Here is a 24,175-nt window from a genome sequence, read left to right as displayed (position 1 = left end):
CAGCCTGTACTTAGACACTGCCACTTGCCGCCTGCCCTGACCCAGCCTGAACCCAGACTCTGATTCTTGCTGCCTGCCCTGACCCAGCCTGGTACCTGACTCTGTTCGAGCTTCCTGTCTCTCTCCACCTGGAGCCACCCTGCTGGGTGGTGTGCACGACTCCTGTCCGGAGCCCAAGCGTAACAGTATGCCGAAGCCATCACATTTTCCAGGGGAAGAGATAGGTCTGTGTCCTGCCGGTGAGTCAACTTTTCATTAATTCAAGATGCCTCCTTCTTTAAAGTTTTATACCTGCAATTCCTGTCAAACTTTGAACTATCCTAGCTATCAGAACTGTCTAGCCTGTGAACTTGTTGGTCAGGAACACTGGTCATGCAATAACTGCAACAAGAAAAATGTTTCTGTCTATCAGGAGTGTTTGAACTGTCTGGCTCCTAAACCAGGGTGGTGGAAATGCTCCTGTCTCCCGTGTTTGTTACCTCCAGGCAAACCCTGCCCCTGTTGTTCTGCTCTAGGACCAGCTGTGCAATTAGAAAAAGCTATCAGCTCTCCTAACCAGTATTCTGTTTCTGGCTCAACTAAAACAGACATTTTTGCTGGCAGTTTGTGGGTAGAAAAACCCAGGACTTACCTGGCCAAGAAGGCTTCTGTGAGACCAGTGCTAGAGCCTCGGGAACAGGTTTCTCTACAACGGAGAGAGCTGATTAACTCTAGCAGGGCTCAGCTTCCCACAGCTGCCAAGTGGACACTAACGAGCACCTTCCCTAGACGTCCTAGAACTGCCTGTGCCTTCTCTAAACTGCTCCTCCAGAAACAAAATCAGGAGCATCAGACTTTGGCTCGAGGTATCAAGCCCACGGCAGTACAATCTGTGTCTTCCATGCACACTACCTTTAACCATGCTACTCTGCCATCTGAACCTGCTGCACTACCCCGAGAAGAGCCTGAGTCTGCTGAACCGGCCCTGCTGCCGTCCTCGGAGGGGTCCGCACCAGCCCTGCTGACAGACTTTCTAACTCTGCCATCTGAGCCTGCCGAACCGGCCCTGCTGCCGTCTTCAGAGGGGTCCGAACCAGTCCTACTGACAGACTTCCTGAGTCAGCCATCGGAGTCTGCTGAACTGGTCCTGCTGCCACCCCGGGAGGGGTCCATACCGGTCCTGCTGCCACCCCTGGAGGGGTCCATACCGGTCCTGCTGACGCCCCGAGAGGGGTCCGAGCCTGCTTCATCGCCCCGAGAGGGGTCCGAGCCTGCTACAACGCCCCGAGAGGGGTTCGAGCCTGCTTCATCGCTCCGAGAGGGGTCCGAGCCTGCTACAATGCCCCGAGAGGGGTCCGAGCCTGCTACAACGCCCCGAGAGGGGTCCGAGCCTGCTACAACGCCCCGAGAGGGGTCCGAGCCTGCTACAACGCCCCGAGAGGGGTCCGAGCCTACTACAACGCCCCGAGAGGGGTCCGAGCCTGCTACAATGCCCCGAGAGGGGTCCGAGCCTGCTTCATCGCTCCGAGAGGGGTCCGAGCCTGCTACAATGCCCCGAGAGGGGTCCGAGCCTGCTACAACGCCCCGAGAGGGGTCCGAGCCTGCTACAATGCCCCGAGAGGGGTCCGAGCCTGCTTCATCGCCCCGAGAGGGGTCCGAGCCTGCTTCATCGCTCCGAGAGGGGTTCGAGCCTGCTTCATCGCTCCGAGAGGGGTCCGAGCCTGCTACAATGCCCCGAGAGGGGTCCGAGCCTGCTTCATCGCCCCGAGAGGGGTCCGAGCCTGCTACAATGCCCCGAGAGGGGTCCGAGCCTGCTTCATCGCCCCGAGAGGGGTCCGAGCCTGTTACAACGCCCCGAGAGGGGTCCGAGCCTGCTTCATCGCCCCGAGAGGGGTCCGAGCCTGCTACAATGCCCCGAGAGGGGTCCGAGCCTGCTTCATCGCCCCGAGAGGGGTCCGAGCCTGCTACAACGCCCCGAGAGGGGTCCGAGCCTGCTACAATGCCCCGAGAGGGGTCCGAGCCTGCTTCATCGCCCCGAGAGGGGTCCGAGCCTGCTACAATGCCCCGAGAGGGGTCCGAGCCTGCTTCATCGCCCCGAGAGGGGTCCGAGCCTGCTACAACGCCCCGAGAGGGGTCCGAGCCTGCTACAATGCCCCGAGAGGGGTCCGAGCCTGCTTCATCGCCCCGAGAGGGGTCCGAGCCTGCTACAACGCCCCGAGAGGGGTCCGAGCCTGCTACAATTGCCCGAGTAGGATCCGAGCCTGCTGTACTGGCCCAGCTGCCGCCCCTGGAGGGGCCTGTACCGGTCTTAATGCCGACCTTGGAAGGGTCCGGACCGGTCCTACTATCGCCTCAAGAAGGGTTACGGACTATTTCTCTGCCCCAGGTGGGGTTTGTGTTCCCCTTGTCACCCCAGGAGGGGTTATGGAAATCTGCACCGCCTCTGCTACCCCAGGAGGGGTCTAACCCTGCCGCCTTGTCCCAGGAGGGGTTATGGACTGCCTTATTGCCTCGGAAAGGAGTTGAACCTGCCGCATCACCCCCGGAGTGGTCTCCCGTTATTCTTGATTACCTCCTGCACAGATGGGATCCAGGAGGAGTGGGAGGCCTTGAGGGGGGGGTACTGTTACGGCTGTGGCTGCTGTGCTACCGCCTCACCACCAGGGGTCTCTCTAGTGCTGGCTTTCCTGACAGGCCCAGTCCATCTCCTATGTCCACTCTATGCTCTGGGTGTGCCCTCTTAACCCTGCCTGACAGTTGCCTCGGTGCTTCGGCATCGAGCTCACCTGGGCTCCCTGCTCTAGCCTGCCTTGCGTGGCCTTCGGGCCTATCCTTGCCTTGCCTTGCCTTGCGTGGCCTTCGGGCCCATCCTTGCCTTGCCTTGCCTTGCGTGGCCTTCGGGCCTATCCTTGCCTTGCCTTGCCTTGCGTGGCCTTCGGGCCTATCCTTGCCTTGCCTTGCCTTGCGTGGCCTTTGGGCCTTCTTCCTTGATTTCCATACCTGGCCTACGGGCCTTCCGTGTGTGTGTGTGTGGCCTACGGGCCTTCTGACCTGCCTTGCCCCGCTATTGGTGTGTGGCCTACGGGCCTTCCATGTGTGTGTGTGTGGCCTACGGGCCCTCTGACCTGCCTTGCCCCGCTATTGGTGTGTGGCCTACGGGCCTTCCGTGTGTGTGTGTGTGGCCTACGGGCCTTCTGACCTGCCTTGCCCCGCTATTGGTGTGTGGCCTACGGGCCTTCCGTGTGTGTGTGTGTGGCCTACGGGCCTTCTGACCTGCCTTGCCCCGCTATTGGTGTGTGGCCTACGGGCCTTCCGTGTGTGTGTGTGTGGCCTACGGGCCTTCTGACCTGCCTTGCCCCGCTATTGGTGTGTGGCCTACGGGCCTTCCGTGTGTGTGTGTGTGTGTGGCCTACGGGCCTTCTGACCTGCCCTGCCCTGCTTACTGTGCCCTGACCCAGCCTGGACCCAGACACTGCTGACTGCCGCCTGCCCTGACCCAGCCTGTACTTGACACTGCCACTTGCCGCCTGCCCTGACCCAGCCTGTACTTAGACACTGCCACTTGCCGCCTGCCCTGACCCAGCCTGAACCCAGACTCTGATTCTTGCTGCCTGCCCTGACCCAGCCTGGTACCTGACTCTGTTCGAGCTTCCTGTCTCTCTCCACCTGGAGCCACCCTGCTGGGTGGTGTGCACGACTCCTGTCCGGAGCCCAAGCGTAACAGGAAAGACAGATACTGTGGTATTTATGAACAACATCTGAAAAGGAAAATGCATTTCAGCCACATTATGTCCATTAAACTAATTGTAGTTCACTTGATGCACTAATGTAACTATAGCTTTCTGTCATCTTTCTTCCCTTCACTACAATCTATCACATACACAGAGCAGTCTGTCATTAAATATTAACCTGCTCCACTTTTTGTTAAAGCATTAAAAAAAAATCTCAGCTGCCCAGTTGCTTTTAAATTGTTTCCTGGAAGACCAGTTTTATTTTTTAATTTCTCAGGCACAAGAAACTGACATGGCATTAAGGAAGGAAACAGAAAATCTAAAGAACATCTGTCCTAAAAAACCCCAAAAACAATACATACCAGCAAATGAATGTTGCACCCGTTGGTCGCAGACAGCTGCGCCCTCTGTTGCTTACCTTTTTTCTGCCTAACTCCGTTCATCATGGGAAGATGGCTGCCTCCGCCTCTTTACGCTGACCCCTCCGGCATCCCCAATCTGGCATGGGTGATTGCGTTCGCCATCTTTCTCCCGGGATTACCTCGGGCACGTGCGTGTGCACGCGCAGCCCCGTCCTTTACATGCGTCATAAGAACATAAGAAATTGCCATGCTGGGTCAGACCAAGGGTCCATCAAGCCCAGCATCCTGTTTCCAACAGAGGCCAAACCAGGCCACAAGAACCTGGCAATTACCCAAACACTAAGAAGATCCCATGCTACTGATGCAATTAATAGCAGTGGCTATTCCCTAAGTAAACTTGATTAATAGCCGTTAATGACATCACAAACTCAGGACATTTAAACCCAATTCACAAATCCAGCTACAAGTTAGCAAGGAATCCTTCTTACTGATTTCTCCTCACTACCAGATGCTCCCGGTCTGTGTACGCTCACTCAAGGATGACTTAGGTACTCAATCCTTGGGGGCCTTGCCTCGATCCTCTTTATCTTCCAGGGTAATCTGCTACCAACAAGGACGCCTAAGGTACCCGCTCCTCGGGGCCTCTCCTACTACAACTACCAGCACCAGAGTGAGTACTGCCGCACCAGTTCTGTCTTGCTTTGTCTCAAGACTCCAGAGCACCCTGCACTGCGGGCCTGGTGAGAATGTGGAACTGCCATTCCACTCTGCTACATACAGATGGAACAGTATCATCTGGCTCTCCTCTACTAGCTGGAATCTTCACCCGATCCTCAGGTTACCATCTATGTTGCAGTACAATAAAGATATATCTCTGTGTCCATCTCTGCCTAGAGCTAGCCTATCACTGCAAGTCCGCACAGGGCCTCGCCCTGTGGGAGGTGTCATCTCTTACAGCGACCAAGGGCCCATGCTTCAGTGTCCAAAATACAACAATGAAATTTTAAATACAGCACATTGAATGCACTAACGACCCCAGCCTTGATTCTATTGTTCCATCATATTGTTTAGACAATACATGGTAAATTTAAAGACCCACGCACGTGTGCACATGTGCGCGCATATGCTGGCTCATGCCAATGGACATGGCCATTTTATAAAATATGTGCACTATGCGTATATGATATAAAATCGGCTATACGCACGTACATGTGCACTCAATTTTACATAGAAGTGCACAAATGCTGCATCTACCGCATTAGTGAGGGGAATGTTATAAGGGGAGACTACTTACCTTTTCCCTGTTCACCCAGTGTAGGGATAAGACTTCTTAACCCTCCTAGTTTCAAAGGCTCCCTTCTCCTTTGCTGGAGCGACTCTTAAAACCCTGAGTGACTAGCCCTGATTTTTCTATTTTTTTGACTTACATGCCAACAATAGCAGAAGTAAAGTTTCATGGTGTTGTGGAAGTGGACCCTTAGGCCGAGGCAGAATTGGCGCAACATGCAGGGAGGAGCTCTGCAGGTCCCCATCATCCGCAGGTGGCAGGAGCAGAGACCCAACTGGAGCTTCACCAATACCCGTTCCCCTTAGGTTGAGCCCTCAGGTGCTGGGGCCAGCTGGACTTAGGCGCGAGCCTCTGTGGAGGTGAAGATCCGCAGCTTGGTAGAAGAGATGGGCCAGCACAGTGGGGAAGTGTAGTCTGGTCAGGCCACAATTAGGACAGATGACAGGCAGGAGAGTCTGGATGAGGCTAGGGTCGGAGGCAGACAGAGTTAAGTCAAGCATGAGGTACAGGCTATGGTCAGTGGCAGGCAGAGGTCAAGCAGCATCGGAATCTGGTCCAGGGTCACAAGCCATAAAATCAGTCAAAGGAAGAAGATGAAGAGGAGGAAGACAAGGGATCACCAGAACGTGAGGAGACACTGAAGACAGTCAAGAAGAAGACTTAGCAAAATATAAGCAAACTCAACATATAGCTTTGATATTAAAAAAATGTTACCGTTCCCTAATGGCACACCTATAATATGTTATCTATACCAATCAACTTTTAATCAACCCTATTTTGTGCCTTTTTGTAAACCGTTGTGATGGTTAATTAACTTAACGATGGTATAGAAAAGTTTTTAAATAAATAAATAAACTTCGGAAAACCAGACTTCCAGGGAACTGAAGACACAGACTCAGGAACACCACAGGAAAGACAGGAACCAGGATGCAGGAAATAGGAACGCAGGCAATGCACTTCTCCAGGAAGAGTCAACCTATTGCCAAGGCACCAGGGAGATATCCAGAAAGGAATTTTATATGCTGAGGCTGTGATGTCATCACAGCGTGCCTGCCGAGGGTTCTTGCCATTGAGCCTTTAAGGGTGGAGAAATCAGCTGGTGCATGCCTTAAGGCGGGCCTGACCCCCATGGCTTCAGTGGCATCCTGTCGACCGGCGAGAGAGGAAAAGGCTTGCAGAGGAGACACAGCACAGCTTCCCGCCACGCTCTGGAGAGGCTGGCTAGCAGCGTGAGCAAAGAGCGGGGCAGCCGCGATGACCAAGTGTGCTCCCACGAAGAGGGTGGCCGTGATGCCGAATGAGCACCTAGTCGGGCCTGGGCCACAGGTAAGCATGGTGGGTCAAGGGAGGGGACCCCTACCGCATGCTTGTGTGCGTAATTATTTACACGCACATCTCTTGGCCTTCCCCTGACATGTTCATACCCCGCCCCTTTATGAACTTTTTGTTACGGTCCCCGGCCGTGCTCCGGGACCTGCACTCACCATGCGGCCCAGTCCGGCCGCAGGAATGCCTTCACTTCAGCCTCCCAGGCCCGAGACGCGGCCCTCCACAGCATTTTCCCTGCGAGAAAGATGCCGACGCCGATCCGCGGCTGGCCCTGCCCCCTAGGCGCGTGCGCGCCCGGGGCTGCCAATTTAAAGGGGCCAGCGCGGGAAACCTTGGACATCTCTTCTGCTGACGTCAGACGCTGCAGGGTTATTTAAACCCGGCAACTGCAGTAGTACCTCACCTTGCAACGAGGTTTGCTCAGTTCCTGAGTCTCTAGTTGCAGCGTTGATCTTGGATCGTCTCTTCTGTCTTCTGGCTTCTGACCCGGCTTCGTCTCCTGACTCGTCTTCAGCTTCCGCTCCTGGTTTTGGTATTGACTTCCAACCTGGCTTCCAACCCGGCTCCGTCCTACGACTCCGTCTTCAGCTTCCGCCCCTGGCTTTGGTTTGGATCTCTGACTTCTGGCTTCTGACCCGGCTTCGCTCCTGCACTCCAACTTTGGCTCCTTCCACCACCTCAGGTATCCGGTACTCACTGGCCCAGAAGATTCTCCTAAGTCCCAGCGGCTTGGGCTCTCATGGTCTCCTCCCGGGGGAGCTGCGGGCTTCCGAGGGTGAAGACACTTCCAGCCTCCTGGGTCCAGCTGTCCTCTTCGTCCACCTCTCCGGATCCTGCCTGGATCCTTGGTCGCATAGGGTCCCGCCTAAGTCCAAGAGGCCCGGGTTCCTACGGGCTCCTCCTGGGGGGACCTCGGGCTTCCAGTGGTGAAGTCTTCTCCTGAGTTTCTTCAGTGCCACCTCCCAGCTGTGACGCTTCCTCTGGGTTCCCACAGTCTCCATCCACTGTCTCAGCCGGCCCAAGGGTCCACGACCGTAACACTTTTTTTATTTGTGCAGGTACGCGACTGCTTCTTAAAATCTGCATGTGTGCACCGGCCCGAGACACGCACGTATCTCCTGGCTTTGACGCATAGAGCTTTTAACATCTGCTGCTTTGTGACTCTTTCAAGAAACACCGATAAATTCCAAGGAAAATAAAATAAAAACTGATATTAAAGATTCCTATTTATGCAATATCCATTTGTTCCTGTTGCACCCAACAAACCTTGAGATGTTCAGGTCCTGCACTGGACTTCTAATACTATTCTGCTGGAAGTCTGCTAAATATATATCGTTGATGTACATCTCTGGGCCTGGATTATAAACCATTTTGAGCTGGTAATGCTGCAATGTAAGCAGCATATACTGAAGATACTCAGGAGCATATGATAGGGCCTTCTTTAAGATTGCTATAAGTAGCTTATGGTTAGTTTTTGCTGTAGCTATAATGTAGCCATGGAGGTAATAACGAACACATTGAAAGGCATAAGATAATGATATTTATGTGAAGCCCTGAATAAACATTTTGCTGGTGAATAACCAAATTTATGGTCTTTGAACTTTCTGGGACATTATACTCTTCTCACAACATAATGCTCTCTACATTAATGGTGGGGGTAGAAGGGAAATAGAATCAAAAGGTTACTAAGAGCCAAGAGTAACAGATAAGGTCCATCAGGTCTAGAGGACATGTATAAAGAAGAGGCAGCAAAACACTGCACGGAGCGGCAGTAGCCACAGAGGCATTCACGGAGCGGGATGCCAGTGGCCAGTGGTTGGTGTTCCACCTTCATGGAGCGGAAGGATGGAGGGCTGCCATCTCCAAATTAAAAACAAAACAAAACCCAGGGGTGGGTAAGAGTATGTAAAATTAACGGAGAGTTCAAAGGCTATAGGTATTACCAATTATTAGGCTTATTCAATATTTGTTGATAGTTAATGTGGCTTTCAATGCATACTTCACTTTCAATGCATATACAGCATAGCTCTCTGCTTCAACAGCAGGGGAGAAGAAAAATATACTTCACGCATATCCAGCATAGCTCTCTCCTTCAACAGCAGGGGAGAAGTAAAACTAATACTTCACGCTTATCCAGCATAGCTCTCTGCTTCAACGGCAAAGGAGAAGAAAAACTGATACTTCACGCACATCCAGCATAGCTCTCTGCTTCAACGGCAGGGGAGAAGAAAAACAACCAATAAGGGCTGAATAGCATATGAATTATTTAGTCTTGGTAAACAAATAAACATGGGTGTAGCTTGCTTATTGCGGCGGTTACTACCCCTAACTAATCAAGCTTGATATTTCACTTGGATGCAGCTCCATCACTGCTCTCTACATTAATGGTGGGGGTGAAAGGGAAATAGAACCAAAGGTTACTAAGAGCCAAGAGAAACAGATAAGTATGAGAAAAAAGAAGTGTGAAGCTTGCTGGGCAGACTGGATGGGCCGATTGGTCTTCTTCTGCCGTCATTTCTATGTTTCTATGTTTCTATATATTGCATTGTGCAAGGCAGTGATGATGTCATCACTGCCTTGCACAGTATGTCTAGAATGCAGGGCATATAAAGGCTCAGGGATTGTGATCTGCCTTCTAATCAGAGGCACTAGATGCAGCACAAAGCAGAAAGTTATGTCAAAGAAACCTGCAGCTTCAAGATAGCGCTAGGGAAGTAAGGGTTGTTACCCTAAACCCCTTAGCTTCATCTGCCCGCATCGATCCATTAGGGCCAAGAGCTTGTCACCATGGTGATGCTCTGCTTCCTCATCAGTCACCACAGCCCATGATGAGGATGTCATTCGCTACTAATGTGATATCACTGAACCCTGCTAAGTTTGTGCTGCTTCCGCCGATATACCTCTGGTGCTAGTGAGCCATCTTTTTCTGCCTCTTGGGGGCCAGAATTTTGTCACAAGTGTTATGAACTCTGCCCGCGGGTCCCCCCGCGAGCAGGCTCACTTACCCATGCTGATCTTCACCCGACGTGGCAGGATGCCGCCGTCGGGCCCTCCCATGCGGCCGGAGCCGCGGCCTGAAGATCCCCATGTGGCCCGGAGGCCGCCTGTGCTGCCCTTGTCCTTCGCGGTCAGAGCTATGGTCTTCTTTGGGGCTGGGACCGCCCCCGACGCTGCCTTTTGTCTTCGCAGCGTTTAGGCCGCATCCCCGGGCTGGCCGGCAGCTGGAGCCGTCCCCGGGGCTCCCCGCAGCGGCTGGTGCCGCTGCCGACGTCAGGGCCTGCTCCTCAGGCCCTGCCCTGCGTCTGCTGTGACTTCGTCGGTGCAGGCCGCTGTCCACGATCCTGCACAGCTTCCTGCTCTCTCTTAGGCGCCGGCGCGCGCCTCTCTTCAAGATTTAAAGGGCCAGGCACAGGAAGTGTGCTGGCCCCACCTATTATTGGATTTCCTGCTTCAGCCCTATAAAGGGCTGTTCCGTCAGTTGTTCTGAGCCTTGCATCGTGCTGACTTCACTCTGGAGGCTCCGGCCTGCCAGAGCCTGTGTATGGTCTTCTAGTCCCGCAGGTGGCCTGAGTAGGGCGCCCTGAGAGACAGTGCCAATGTCCGCCTTCCTTGCTTCTCATCTTGTCTGGATTCCAAGTTCCTCGTTATGTCTGCACTTCAGCGTCATGTCTCTGATGTCGTTACATCGACCCTGGTCCAGGATGCTGTTGCATCGACCACTGGTCCATGATGTCTTCGCATCAGCCTTGGTGTCAAGTCTCGTCTGCGATGCCGTTGCATCGATCCTGGTGTCACGTCTTCATAGTCCTGGTGTCATGTCTTCAACCCAAGTCTTCGTGCCATGTGATGCCGTCGCATCAACCCAAGTCTTCGTGCCATGTGATGCCGTTGCATCAATCTCCATAGTCATGTCTTCGTGTCAAGGTCCGTCTGCCCTCAACCTCAGGCCAGGCCTGCTGCTCCATGCTGCTTGCAGCAGGTCCAAAAGGGCTCGGAATGGTCGGAGGACCATTCAACTTCCAACATCCTCGGATGTTGGCCTTGGGAGCTTGCCGGCCTGGCAGAGGGTCAGACCGTCATCCATGCGGAGCCACCATCAACCCTTGGCTCGGCCCGGAAGGTCTGGTCCGGGCCGAGGCCCATGGGCACATGAAACACCCCCGTTCTCAACAGAATGCAAGGCCTTTCGAGGCCGTTCACAACAAGACTGCTTTTTTTATCTAACATTGCAGGAAAGCATCCTGTGCATCAACAAGCATAAACACTGGAGCCTTAAGCAGCTTGTATAAGATATTTTCAAAAGTTGGGATGTTATAGTGAGATTGTGTTGATAACTGAAAAAGTTACCTGGACAAACCCTTTGAATACTAACCTCACAGTGTTATGCATCATTACTGAAAACATTTTCTGCAAGGAGTCTCTCCTAGCTCTTTACTCCTATAACAGGGGTTCCCAGCATTTTAGGGAATGTGGAACACTTTTCAACCTCCAAAAAGTTTGCAGATCCCCACATGCATCTCTTTAATATTTACATGCTGTTAAATGCCATATGGGAAACTGATTAATGTAATAACATGCACTCCAGAATAATTTGTAATGAATAAAATTTAATATTAAATAAGGAATGGTGTCTGATATAAACTGAGCTTTCCCTCATGACCTCCCCTTCTGGATCATTCATGAGTGCCACTCCTCACTTCCACCATGGTCCCTTCCCAAGTACTTTCCCTGCTTCCCTCCACCTACAGACACTTCTTGAGTGCTCCCCCTCCTGCTCTTTCCTCCCTGCATCTCCTTCTCTGGTTCTGCACCTCCTGCCTTCCTCCTGTGACCACTTCCTAGCTTGATGGACTCTCTACCTGGGTAACATCAAGCTAGGTTGAGAGAACATTGCACAAATCTCATCTTTGTGTGAGTTTCCTTACTCCGAAGGTCATCAAATCTTCACTAGAGTGCACTGTTCTGTTCGTACAGTCAATGTCAAAGTGGCCCCTAACCCCTACACTAATTCCTAAACCTCACCTCGAGTTTCTAGGTAGGCCTCATATAGAGGTATAAATACCTACCTAGTATGAGAGTATTACGGCTAGTCTCTGTCTCTCTCACTCACTCTCACTCTCACAATTGCTATGCATTATGGCATTTTCGCATTCATTAAAGGTGTTTTTTGCATGCAAAAATGCCTTAACGCATGTGAAAACACCATATAGCAGTTTGATAAATGACCCCCTTAACCTGATATATGTAAGGATCAAAATATTTTCAGAATTGCTTTTACCTGTAAGCATCCAACATAAGGAGTCCCCACACCCCCTTCTTCAAAATGAGACCTAAGAAAATACTTCACGCCTCTTTAAAAAAAAAAAACCACCAGTGTAATCTACTTCAAACAAAAAGTACAGCCTGAAAGGCCGATGCAATAAAATGTGTACCAAAACAGGCACTCCATATGAGCGCTCGTTTTCCTAACACGCGTGCAAACACATCCACTGTACACCCAATGCAATATTCAAATGAGAACAAAATCAGAGCAGCATAGAAAAAGGGTGTGCTAGGGAGAAATGTGTGATTAAAGCACTCAAAGGTTTATTGCTTCTGACGCAGGGACATCTAACTATTACATCAGGAGCAGGGGTGTCAAAATTGTACGTTCGTTAAAATTTCAGATTAATTGTTGAAACTGCATTTTGAGCATACCAATTAAAATCCTAACCTTTCCCTCACGCTGTACACTCCCTTCACTTATTAAATTGGTTACACGGAAATCAGGTGAATAAATATATATATTTGACCAGGGAAATAGAGAAGCAGCAAAAATGTTACTATGGAGGAAGACACATTTTTCACAACACAAAGGAACAATTTTTTTTTCTGTTTCTCGTGAGCCCTTGACTCCACCTCTGGAGTTGGAGTTAATTTCTGGTGTAAAAAAGTGCAGCCTTTGAGTGCACTTTCCTGCATTGGAGGGTAATAGCTAATGTCCTCATTTACATGCAATGGGCGCTATCCGGTATGCGTATCTATCCGGTATGAGTATCTATCCGGTATGCATTTGGTAGTACACACATTATGGGCTTCACTAATCTCCTTACTGAATCGGTCGAGGTTATTATGCATCTGAAACACATGCCCAACCACGAATAAACACATGTGCTAGGCTGGGTGCGCCTTATTGCATTGGCCTGAGAGAGCAGGAAGCACCTTGAAAAGTTTTATCAAAGTTTTATCAAAGTTTCCCTTTCAAAAGTTTTATCAAAGTTTCCCTTTCAAAAGGGAAACTTTGATAAAATGAGAAAAATTGTTAGAAAAAAACTGAAAGGAGCAGCTACAAAAGTAAAAAATGTCCAAGAGGCATGGTCATTCTAGAAGCACAGTCTAGATGTATTCCACACATTAAGAAAGGTGGAAAGAAGGCAAAACGATTACCGGCATGGTTAAAAGGGGAGGTGAACGAAGCTATTTTAGCCAAAAGATCTTCATTCAAAAATTGGAAGAAGGATCCAACAGAAGAAAATAGGATAAAGCATAAACGTTGGCAAGTTAAATGTAAGACATTGATAAGACAGGCTAAGAGAGAATTTGAAAAGAAGTTGGCTGCAGAGGCAAAAACTCACAGTAAAAACTTTTTTTTAATATATCCAAAGCAGAAAGCCTGTGAGGGAGTCAGTTGGACCGTTAGATGATCGAGGGGTTAAAGGGGCACTTAGAGAAGATAAGGCCATCGCAGAAAGATTAAATGATTTATTTGCTTCGGTGTTTACTGAAGAGGATGTTGGGGAGGTACCCGTAATGGAGAAGGTTTTCATGGGTAATGATTCAGATGAACTGAATCAAATCACAGTGAACCTAGAAGATGTGGTAGGCCTGATTGACAAACTGAAGAGTAGTAAATCACCTGGACCGAATGGTATACACCCCAGAGTTCTGAAGGAACTAAAAAATGAAATTTCAGACCTACTAGTAAAAATTTGTAACCTATCATTAAAATCATCCATTGTACCTGAAGACTGGAGGATAGCAAATGTAACCTCAATATTTAAAATGGGCTCCAGGGGCGATCCGGGAAACTACAGACCGGTTAGCCTGACTTCAGTGCCAGGAAAAATAGTGGAAAGTGTTCTAAACAATCAAAATCACAGAACATATAGAAAGACATGGTTTAATGGAACAAAGTCAGCATGGCTTTACCCAGGGCAAGTCTTGCCTCACAAATCTGCTTCACTTTTTTGAAGGAGTTAATAAACATGTGGATAAAGGTGAACCGGTAGATGTAGTATACTTTGATTTTCAGAAGGCGTTTGACAAAGTTCCTCATGAGAGGCTTCTAGGAAAAGTAAAAAGTCATGGGATAGGTGGCGATGTCCTTTCGTGGATTGCAAACTAGCTAAAAGACAGGAAACAGAGAGTAGGATTAAATGGACAATTTTCTCAGTGGAAGGGAGTGGACAGTGGAGTGCCTCAGGGATCTGTATTGGGACCCTTACTTTTCAATATATTTATAAATAATCTGGAAAGAAATACGACGAGTGAGATAATCAAATTTGCAGATGACACAAAATTGTTCAGAGTAGTTAAATCTCAAGCAGATTGTGATAAATTGCAGGAGGACCTTGTGAGACTGGAGGACTGGGCATCCAAATGGCAGATGAAACTTAATATGGATAAGTGCAAGGTGATGCATATAGGGAAAAATAACCCATGCTATAATTACACAATGTTGGGTTCCATATTAGGTGCTACAACCCAAGAAAGAGATCTAGGCGTCATAGTGGATAACACATTGAAATCGTTGGTTCAGTGTGCTGCGGCAGTCAAAAAAGCAAACAGAATTTTGGGAATTATTAGAAAGGGAATGGTGAATAAAACAGAAAATGTCATAATGCCTCTGTATTGCTCCATGGTGATGGTCCAAGAAAGCAAACCGGTAGCCGATCCAAGGTGGCTGTCAGCAATGAAAACACGTGGATGGATCGGTGTGAAACAAAGTTTTATTGAAGCTTGCCCGACTCTGGCCGCGTTTCGCTCAAAGAGCTGCCTCAGGGGCTTGCAAGCCACTTGAATTGGCTTAAAGCATCACAAAGTTATCACATAACGAAGTCAAAGGTGATAACACAGCAGGTTTCTTTAAAATAATATTCAAATCAGGTACTTTTAAAGGAGATCTTTAAAAGTAAGAGTATTATATACCAAATAAACGCTCAGCATGGATTAATGCATGCTGAGCGTTTATTTGGTATATAATACTTGGTTACGTGATAACTTTGTGATGCTTTAAGCCAATTCAAGTGGCTTGCAAGCCCCTGAGGCAGCTCTTTGAGCGAAACTCAGCCAGAGTCGGGCAAGCTTCAATAAAACTTTGTTTCACACCGATCCATCCACGTGTTTTCATCGCTCCATGGTGAGACCGCACCTTGAATACTGTGTACAATTCTGGTCGCAGCATCTCAAAAAAGATATAATTGCGATGGAGAAGGTACAGAGAAGGGCTACCAAAATGATAAGGGGAATGGAACAGCTCCCCTATGAGGAACGACTAAAGAGGTTAGGATTTTTCAGCTTGGAGAAGAGACGGCTGAGGGGGGATATGATAGAGATGTTTAAAATTATGAGAGGTCTAGAACGGATAGATGTGAATCTGTTATTTACTCTTTCGGATAGTAGAAAGACTAGGGGGCACATTTAAAACTAATCGGAGAAAGTTCTTTTTTACTCAACGCACAATTAAACTCTGGAATTTGTTGCCAGAGGATGTGGTTAGCGCAGTTAGTATAGATGTGTTTAAAAAAGGATTGGATAAGTTCTTGGATGAGAAGTCCATTATCTGCTATTAAGTTCACTTAGGGGCGGATTTTAAATGCCCTGCGCGCGTAAATCCGGCCGGATTTACGCGCGCAGGGCCCTCGCGCGCCAGCGCGCCTTTTTGCATAGGTTGCCGTCGCGCGCAGAGCCCCGGGATGCGCGTAAGTCCTGGGGCTTCGTAAAAGGGGCGGGGAGGGGGCATGTCGGGGGCGTTCCTGAAACGACGCGGTATTTCGGGGGCGGGCCCGGGGGCGTGGTGCCGGCCCGGGGGCGTAGTTGAGGCCTCCGGACCAGCCCCCGGGTTGGGTGATGTCGCTGGCGCGCGCAGATTTACGTCTGCTTTTAGCAGGCGTAAATCTGCCAACAAAGGTAAGGGGGGGTTTAGATAGGGCCGGGGGGGTGGGTTAGGTAAGGGAAGGGAGGGGAAGGTGGGGGGTGGGCGAAGGAAAGTTCCCTCCGAGGCCGTTCCGAAATCGGAGCGGCCTCGGAGGGAACAGGCAGCGTGCGCTGGGCTCGGCACACGCAGGTTGCACAAATGTGCACCCCCTTGCGCGCGCCGACCCCGGATTTTATAAAATACGCGCAGCTACGCGCATATCTTATAAAATCCGGCGTACTTTTGTTCGCGCCTGGTGCGCGAACAAAAATACGCGATCGCGCAAATTTTTAAAATCTACCCCTTAGAGAATAGCCACTGCCATTAGCAAGTGTAACATGGAATAGACTTAGTTTTTGGGTTCTTGCCAGGTTCTTGTGGCCTGGATTGGCCTCTGTTGGAAACAGGATGCTGGGCTTGATGGACCCTTGGTCTGACCCAGTATGGCATTTTCTTATGTTCTTATGTTCTTAAATACAGGGTTATTTCTGCATTTTAACACTGCTTTCATGTTTCTTTATGAATGAGGATGTTTCTTTATGAATGAAGATGGCTCTGAAAAAGAGTGCAGCTGAATAATGTTAGCAAGAAGGTTGGAAGTAATGGTGCTTGGATCTGCTAAGCCAGGAACTCACTGGAAACAGGAAAGGGAAATGTGATATAGAGAAGCATTTTTTTTTAGTAAGGAATTTTCTTTTCGATGTCACTTTTTTAATCTGCTTATTTGAACATGATTAAATATAAAGCAATATAAATGTTGGGGGATGTTATAAAGTACACTGACATGTATGATGAGAACCAGATTCCAGCTGTTTGCTCTGTAAACTTAGAACCCAGCATAAGCTCATGAACAGGGGAACAGAACACTCAGTAATGATGAGATGGGATGGAAATTCTACAGGCTGCTTTTCTGTATAAGTTATGGGGACTGCTTTAAAAATATGCTCTCTCTAGTTCTTACATCCCTTCTTAATATATACCCCATTCAGCTATAATCTCAAACAAGACAAGTTCTAGAATCAGAATTTTTAAAACAAGGATACAGAGAATGATTTGCCAGTAGAAGCCATAGCATAAGCAAATGCATCTGAATCAGTCTTTCCCATGGATGAACAATATTGGTTTGATGTTCTGTAAGGAATGTTTAAAACAAAAGTGTCTTATAATTACTGCAAATTTAAAAAATGTAGTGAGTGTGAGGGAAGATTTTTTTTGTGGTGTATGTAAACGTAATGAAGCATTTAGCCATTCAGTATGTTCACAATTCATGGATTTAAATAATATACATAATATTTTATATTCAATCCTTTGTTTAATCGGAAGCCAGTGGAGGGCTGTAAATGCAGTTCGCAGTAAATGCAGTTAAAAACAACTTTTCCTATGAGTGATATCCTGCCTTATGTATCTCACCGTACACGCACAAGCATCTGAATTTAATTCCTCTGTGCTAGCTAGAATAAGGATATTTAATTATCTTTTGTTTTCCACAATTAGCTAGCCCAGTTCCTTTTAGATGCCATGAATAAACACTGAGGGAACACTCCTAGTACACTCCGGAAGATAAGCGCAGTTAGTGCAGTGGAGGAACACACAATTTTGTTATTTAAAGAGTATAGATAGGTTTCTGACTGCTCCAGAGACAACGTAGCCTGTACAGCAAGAGGATCACAGTCAGGGAGCGACATCCAGGACCCTCTGGTACTCAAGCCACGCCCCCTATCAGCCGCAGAAGGTACAAAGATTCATCCTAAAGAAAGTCAGCTAAGTGTATTCTTGCCACAAAGTCTAGTTAGACTGAAACCTTTTATTTTCACATCATAAAGAGCACAGAATCACTGCAGCAGCTGTCACAAGTCATTGTGCCAGAGACATACATGAAGAACACGCAGTACAAAAGCCTCAATATTCACAGGGACTGGAGAGTTCGCTGTAAAGAGACAAAGAAAAAAAGGGTTAAATAGACATACAGAGTCAAATAACATAGCAGGGAAACACAAAATACTTGTTATTTACTTACCTGCAATTAGAGTGTTGATTTTGTCCTGCTGCAGCTGCAAGACAAAATTGGGACATAAAGATTCACTTTCTTCATAGTAGCATTAATTACTAAATTCTTGATATAGAAAGTATAGCAGTTAATACTCAAACCATACTCATCTGATTGCTTTATGCTTCTATTCATTTAAAATACTTGTCAACTAGGAACTGAAAGAAAACCAAGTTGTGTTAACTGTGGAAAACTTACAATAAATTTACTGAATTTCTTTTACTAAGTAGGAAGTCCACATACAGTAAACATTTTCTTTTTAACACTGATTTTATGCAGATAAATTCATCTGATACTGTTCGCAATTTAGGAATTTTAATTGACCCTGAATTGAAATTAACCAATGATATAAAGCGGAAGACTAGAGATGGATATTTTAAACTACATATTTTAAGACGTCTGAAACCTTTGTTAGATTTTAATGATTTTAGAACCGTATCACAATCTTTTCTCTTTTCCACAGTAGACTACTGTAATGCCCTTATGCTAGGTTTGCCAAATGCCCATATTAGGCCACTGCAATTGCTTCAGAACTCAGCTGCAAGAGTGCTTTGTGGAGGAAAAAAATACAAACACATTACTCCAACATTGATAGCCCTCCATTGGCTTCCGATTAAACAAAGGATAGAATATAAAATATTATGTATATTATTTAAATCCATGAATTGTGAACATACTGAATAGCTAAATGATTCATTACGTTTACATACACCACAAAAAAATCTTCGATCCGTGAATAAATGTCTACTTATAATTCCATCTATTAATTCTGCCCATCTTTCAGAAGTAAGAGAACGTGCAATTTCCATAGCGGGGGAGAAGTTATGGAATACCTTGCCTACCGAACTTAGAATACAGAAAGACATAAAAATATTCAAGAAAAGTCTCAAAACAATACTGTTCCAAAAGGCCTATGATTTAAATAACACTCAACCAACAACCATATAATTTGATACCCATGTTACAATAACATATTTTACCTAATAAATAAAACAGGGTTGCAGTAAAGGCAGATTAAATGTATGTCTGGTACATTTATGTTATGTTTATTTTATGTTGTTCATTATATTAAATTTGTAATTTTAAAGTTAATATTTGAATTATACTATAACATTGTTTTATATGCGTAATTTTGTTATCTTATTTACAGTCATTTTAATTTTAGCGATGTATTTTATTATAGTTATAGAAACATGTTCAATTTTAAAATGGTTATTAGATTGATTTTTTAATTAACACTATAAGACCACAATGTACACCATCTTGATTGTTTGTCAGATAGACGGTATATAAAAATAAACAAATAAATAAAAATAATAAGAACATAAGAAAATGCCGTACTGGGTCAGACCAAGGGTCCATCAAGCCCAGCATCCTGTTTCCAACAGTGGCCAATCCAGGCCATAAGAACCTGGCAACTACCCAAAAACTAAGTCTATTCCATGTTACCATGGCTAATGTCAGTGGCTATTCTCATAGGGGTAGATTTTCAAAAACCGCGAATAGGCGTACTTTTGTTGGCGCTCCAGGCGCAAACAAAAGTACGCTGGATTTCAGTAGATACGCGCGTAGCCGCGCGTATCCGCTGAAATCCGGGATCGGCGCGCGCAAGGCTATCGATTTCGTATAGCCGGTGCGCGCCGAGCCGCGCAGCCTACCCCCGTTCCCTCCGAGGCAGCTCCGAAATCGGAGCGGCCTCGGAGGGAACTTTCTTTTGCCCTCCCCTCACCTTCCCCTCCCTTCCCCTACCTAACCCACCCGCCCGGCCCCGTCTAAACCCCCCCCCCCCCTTACCTTTGTTGGGGGATTTACGCCTCCCGGAGGGAGAAGTAAATCCCCGCGCCGGGACGCGATCTGGGGGCGAGTCTGGAGGGCGCGGCCACGCCCCCCGGGCCGCCCCGGGCCGTAGCCACGCCCCCGGGCCCGCCCCTGGAACGCTCCCGACACGCCCCGAAAACGCCGCGCGGTTCGGGCCGGCCCCCGACATGCCCCCGACACGCCCCCCGACACGCCCCCTCCGAAAACCCCGGGACTTACGCGAGTCCCGGGGCTCTGCGCGTGCCGGTAGGCCTATGTAAAATAGGCTTACCAGCGCGCAGGGCCCTGCTCGCCTAAATCCGCCCGGATTTGGGCGGATTTAGGCGAGCAGGGCTCTTAAAATCCGCCCCTAAGTGAACTTAATAGCAGGTAATGGACTTCTCCTCCAAGAACTTATCCAATCCTTTTTTAAACACAGCTATACTAACTGCACTGACCACATCCTCTGGTAACACATTCCAGAGTTTATAATTTCAGAGTAATAATTTCATTACTTGTTTCTCACTGATTAAACTTGTAATAATAAATCTGAGTCACAGCTCAGAATTTGTAAAAATGTTATCTATGTACATTTAAGTTTTATTCTGTTTGGGTTCTGCCTTCTCTCTCTTCTGCTGGGAGACTTGCTGGGTGGGTTCCGGACCCCTATTCCTAATATCGGGAGACCCAGTAAGGAGAATTCCTTTTCTATCCTTTTCCCCCTCTGAGCAATTACAGTTGGTGACTCCTCTGATACCACTTGAAACCCCATTGCTGTGCCAACGCTGCCTCTGCCACCGCAGTCACTATGAATGCACCCTGAAGAGGTTGGGGGGGGGGGGGTTGTACTGGCTATCCACCCCGGAGAGGTGGGGGGGTGGGGGTATACTGGCTATCCATCCTGTTATGGATTTTGGTATCATTGGCAAAAAGACAAACATTTCCCAACAATCCTTCTGCCATCGGTCCAAGGACCGATCCCTGCGGGACATACCATTAGACACAGTGATTAAGTATTCTAAAGCAAATGTATTAGGCCAAGGGAGTGTGCAGTGCCCAAAACTACCTTATCATGTATTCAAAATGTCACTCCTAGGCAGGGGCAGATTGACCTATTGGAGGATCGGGCATCCCCCGGTGGGCCGGTCGCGCTAGTCACGTGGTCTGCCGAGCGTGGCCGTGACAGAGCCACGCTCAGCAGACCACGTGGTATCTCCTGGGCCGGCATGGGCGGCGAATACCCGGGCCGGTCAACATTGGGAATCCGCCACTGCTCCTAGGGATGGTATATAAGGTTCTAGTTTGAGTTGACCTTAAGGGAGTTAAATATCATTGACTAGGATGCCAGAGTTCAGAATTGGCTATTATGGCATAAGAAATGTGTTGGGAACACAGCTTGTGGGATGGCCCCGTGAGCCACTGTACTCACCCCGAGTACAGTGCCAAGATCGACCAGGACGCTGTCAACACGCTCCCGCAGCTGGGACACTGCCATCTCTTCAACGCTACCGAGCATAGCACCACACACTGCCATGCTGCTCCTATCCAGGAACCTCCTTAGGTATGTGAAGTCACAAATGCATGCAATATATGGGTTCTGCGGTGGAAATTGCCAAGCAGCACCCTCCAATAACATCAGGCCAACTGGCCTATTTAAGCAAGGTCCTTGCAGCATTACCTTATCTCAGCAACGAGTCTCCTGCCTTGTAGTGCATGTTGCCTAGCATTCCTGATTCCTGTATTCCTGATTCTTCTCCAGTATTGCCATCCAACCTTGCCTTGTTCAGCCTTGCCTTCCAGCCTTGCCTCATACAGTCTTGTCTTCTCCAACCTTTGTCATCTTGCCCACCTTGTCCAGCCTTGCCATGTCTTGTCCAGTGTCATCAGTGTGTCTTTGTCCATGATTGCCTGCCACCTGGACCTGACCATTCTTGCTAGCTCCCTGCCCCGACCTTAGCCTGTCTCTGACTCCATTAGTCTGTTGCCTGTCCTGATCCCAGTGTGCTTTTGCACTTTAGCTATCTTCTAGGGACCTGCCCAAGTCCTGCTGGCCACCAGAACCCAAGGACTCAACCTGCGGAGGAAGCGGCTGGTAAAGGTGAAGCTCCAGACTGTCCAGCTACAGGGTGTGTTTGCCAGCTGCTGGTGTAGTCCTTGTGGGTTTGTCTTCGAGGCTGCGTCAACTACATCACAGCACAAAGGACTCACACATCCGTTACCCTTCACAAAATGCTGTTTCTTTAAAGTGGTATAGTTATCCCATTTAGCACTGATTACTAACAGATTTTTTTTAATACAAGTTTAGCTATACCTAGTACTAAACGTACTTGAAAATAGCTTTGGCTATGTAGTTCTTGTTTGAGTCATATGTACATATGATATCACATGTGATTTAGACCATTAATAAAAAGAAAACAGAAACAAATCCCATCCAGCCTGATTGCCCTGAGATTAATACTATGTAGTATTACTAAGCAGGAGAAGTTGGAACATGTTAATGCTTAGTTTGAATAGGACTGGGAGTCAGCTAGAATTATGGTTAAATTTAATTCTGCCCAGTGAACCTAAGTGAAGCATGGCAAGCAGCACTGCATGACCTAGTCTGTTAGTCATAAGTAGGGAACCTCATTTTCAGTTTTTATTTTATTTGTCCCAGGAATTTATCAGTGTTTATCATAACAAACAAAAACAGAATAAAAATCAGTGGGATAAAAAAAAGACACTTTTTTTCCCCCACTAAATTTTCTCCTGTTTTTGTTTGTTATGATAAACACTGTTAAGTTTCAATGAAAAATAAAATAAAAACTGAAAACAAAGGTACCTAGTCATAAGTTACTCCAGATGTGTGAAAAATAGTAAAATAAACTCATGTTATATAAGACCCGTCTGATGAGAGTAGGATAATAACTGGTAAGCAAGGTTTTGTACTGGTAGGATAGAAAAAAAAAGATTTTAAAAACAGTTTCATGCACACAGTTTTTCTACAGAATGAAATAAGTTTGCTAGCAGTTTGCAAATATACTGTACCTGTGTCTAGAATCCTTAAAAAAAGAGAGTACAGAGCACCATCTAGTGAAAAACTGGCAGTCATATAAGTGTTTACATTCGCTTGTTCCAAAGGTGTTAACCCACTTTATCTTGTCTGGTAGAAAATATGTGAAATATTGGTTCAGTGGTTTGACTATTAGTATGCATGTAACATAGTGTCAGTGGTCTATGGCTTGCCGGGAGGACACAGCAGTCTGGACTCCTGCAATTCTTCTACAGGTTTTTATTATTTACAAGCAAATTAACAAACAAAAGCCTGCTTACCTCAGAAGTCCTGGAAACAGAAAGGCAGCAATTACCAGATAAGAAGTTTAGCATAAATATTGCTTTTCTTCTACACTCATCTAGCTTCAACTCTCCTCTCTGGGGCCTGTCTTCTTATCCCTCTGCCCTGGAGAAATCACTGCAACCAGGATTCCCTTGTGGGATGTCTTATAGTGGATACGGCTAAATACTGGTCCTGGACTTTTAAGGAGGGTCTAAACATACATTCTTTTACAACGTGGTATTATCAAAGGGGTGCCCTGGCTCTATGAGAAGCTTATGTTCCTCCATTTGGGTCAAACTCAAACCACTGAAGTAATGGCTTCCTCATTCTAAAAAAAACAAACAAAAAAACATCCTATACATAGACCTATCTAATATATGAAATGTACATATTTTATGACAGTGGTTCTCAACCCTGTCCTTGGGGCACACCTAGCCAGTCAGGTTTTCAAGATATTCACAATAAATATGAATGCAAATTTATTTCATGCATATTGATTGTGAATATCCTGAAAATCCGACTGGCTGGATGTGTCCCAATGAGTGGGTTGAGACCCACAGTTTTAAGAATTTCTTTGCTGACAGTAGATTTTAACATCAGATAATCTGCAACACGCTTTTTCTTGACACAGGCATGGATATGTACACACATGCTTTGCAGCTTTTTAAAATGCGTATTGTTCATGCAGGCTTTGCACGAATAATGCAAATTTTAAAAAGGTGCAAAGTACGGGTGTACATATCCATGCCTGTGTCAAGAAAAAGTGGGTGGAAAGGGGCGGGGTTTGGGCAGGCATGGGAGTTCTGGGGTGGGGCCAAGACTTATATGCGTAAGTCCGCATTTTTAAAAAGCTGACCATGGCACGCATCAGCTTGTTATCCGCATAACTTTACTTCTAGTCCTGATGAGAGGCAAGTCTGGAGATCTTGAGTTTTAGGGCATTTAGCATAGTATCAGAGTTTGGGGTCTTGAAAACCTTGATATGAACTGGGCAAACTGGTGGACTACTTGGAAAAACTTTTTTCCCTCGCTTGAGCATGTTTTTAATGTCTGCCTGCTAACGCGCAAAATAGCCACTAAAACCTTAGCCAAAATATGTGTGGAAGGGACACTTTAAAATGATATGCACGTACTTGCGAGCACAATTTAAA

This window comes from Rhinatrema bivittatum, chromosome 1 (genome assembly GCF_901001135.1).
Source record: "Rhinatrema bivittatum chromosome 1, aRhiBiv1.1, whole genome shotgun sequence".
NCBI lineage: Eukaryota > Metazoa > Chordata > Amphibia > Gymnophiona > Rhinatrematidae > Rhinatrema > Rhinatrema bivittatum.
The sequence above is the reverse complement of the archived record's forward strand: the minus strand, read 5'-3'. Positions refer to the sequence as shown.